Below are 1,626 nucleotides of genomic sequence, written 5' to 3' on the forward strand. Positions count from 1 at the left end.
AGCAATCACAGCGAGCACAGTCCCATCATGCCTAGGTACCAGCATTTACTGGTTGCCTGGGTTGCCAGCATTTACTGGTTGCCAAGTCATATTGCTAATTTTGTCCAATTGTGTGTTACCTACTTTTATTAAAAATGTTTTGGTCCAGAATTTTCATTTTAGTTCATCCCTAGAATAAATCTAGGGAATCCTGAATTTGTAGTCGCAAAACTTTCTAGGCCCAGAAATCAGTGAGAGGAAGAGTAAAGGTTTTGTGTCATTTTACTTTATTTTAATCTGCATATTTTATTAAAGGCCATATTTTTTGTCACAGTGAAAAATGAGTGCGGCCCTCGCACGTATACAATTATGATGAAGTGGCCCACTGCAGAAAAAACTTGGACACCCCTGACCTATGCCATTGAATTGAAATTACAATTGCATTGTTCTAAAATGACCACAAGATGGCAGTGTAAAACCTCTATTAAAATAATCATTCCAACATAAATTACATTGTGCTTTAAGCACTACCTGGAGCATGACTATAAGGAAGTTGTAGTTGCTAAATTACACAGGCTATATATATATATATATATATATATATATATATATATATATATATATATATATATATTGTGTATATATGTGTATAAGTGTGTCACCATTTGTAAGATAGTTTGAGCTTGTTCAAGTTGTTAAGTGATGTATTAATAATAATCGTATTATTGACAGCAAACTTTGGTGACTCTCTTCTGCATGCTAACTGTGCCTAGCCATCCCCGGGACTTTTTTGTGCAACCATCAGTATGTTATGAAGGCTGTGCTGAGGTCTCCCTAGCAAACAGCCCAAGAAGCAGAGCAACAGGGAGAGGGAGCTTGAACGCCGGGGACGGGCTGGGCCGGGGGGCAATACACAAGGGTGTTGAGGTATAAATGCACAAAGGGGGCTGGCTGGAGGCACAAATGCGCATGGGGCAATTCCACCCGATGAGGGTGTGGGGGAATACATTAAAACCAAAGGGGGGGGGCTGGCTGGGGCATCAATACAGAAGGGGGGAAACACACAAACAACAAACCAGTGTGGAAAGCATTTTTTTATGCTTTGTGTAGATTAACCCGTACTGATGCAGGTGTCGGTGTGGCAGAGCCTTTCCTGGTGTGTGTGTTTGATGTGTTGCAGAGTCTGTCCTGGTGTGTGTATTTGGCTGTCAGTGTGACACAGCCTGTCCTGGTGTGTGTGTTTGGGTGTCGGTGTGGCAGAGCCTGTCCTGGTGTGTGTGTTTTGGTGTCAGTGTGGCAGAGCCTCTCCTGGTGTGTATTTGGCCATCTGTTTCCTGACACTTTAATTTCTGTAGGAATAAATTACATTTTTAGTTATCCAGAGATAAAACACCCTCCTGAATTTGTAGTGACTTCAAAGGACAAAACTTTCCAAGCCCAGAAATCAGTGAGAGGAAAATTAAAGGCTTTGTGTTATTTACTCTATTTTAATCCATATATTTTATTAAAAAGGATTAGTGGCACTAAATTGTGGCTTCAGGGGTCCTGTGTATGATGACTTTTTTTTGTGTATGATGTACTCCCAATCCCATCACATGACATCAATATGCCTTAGAAAATGAGGAAACGATGGGAATGGATGGTGGG

The sequence above is a fragment of the Spea bombifrons genome, chromosome 11 (assembly GCF_027358695.1).
Source record: "Spea bombifrons isolate aSpeBom1 chromosome 11, aSpeBom1.2.pri, whole genome shotgun sequence".
NCBI classification, from domain to species: Eukaryota; Metazoa; Chordata; class Amphibia; order Anura; family Pelobatidae; genus Spea; species Spea bombifrons.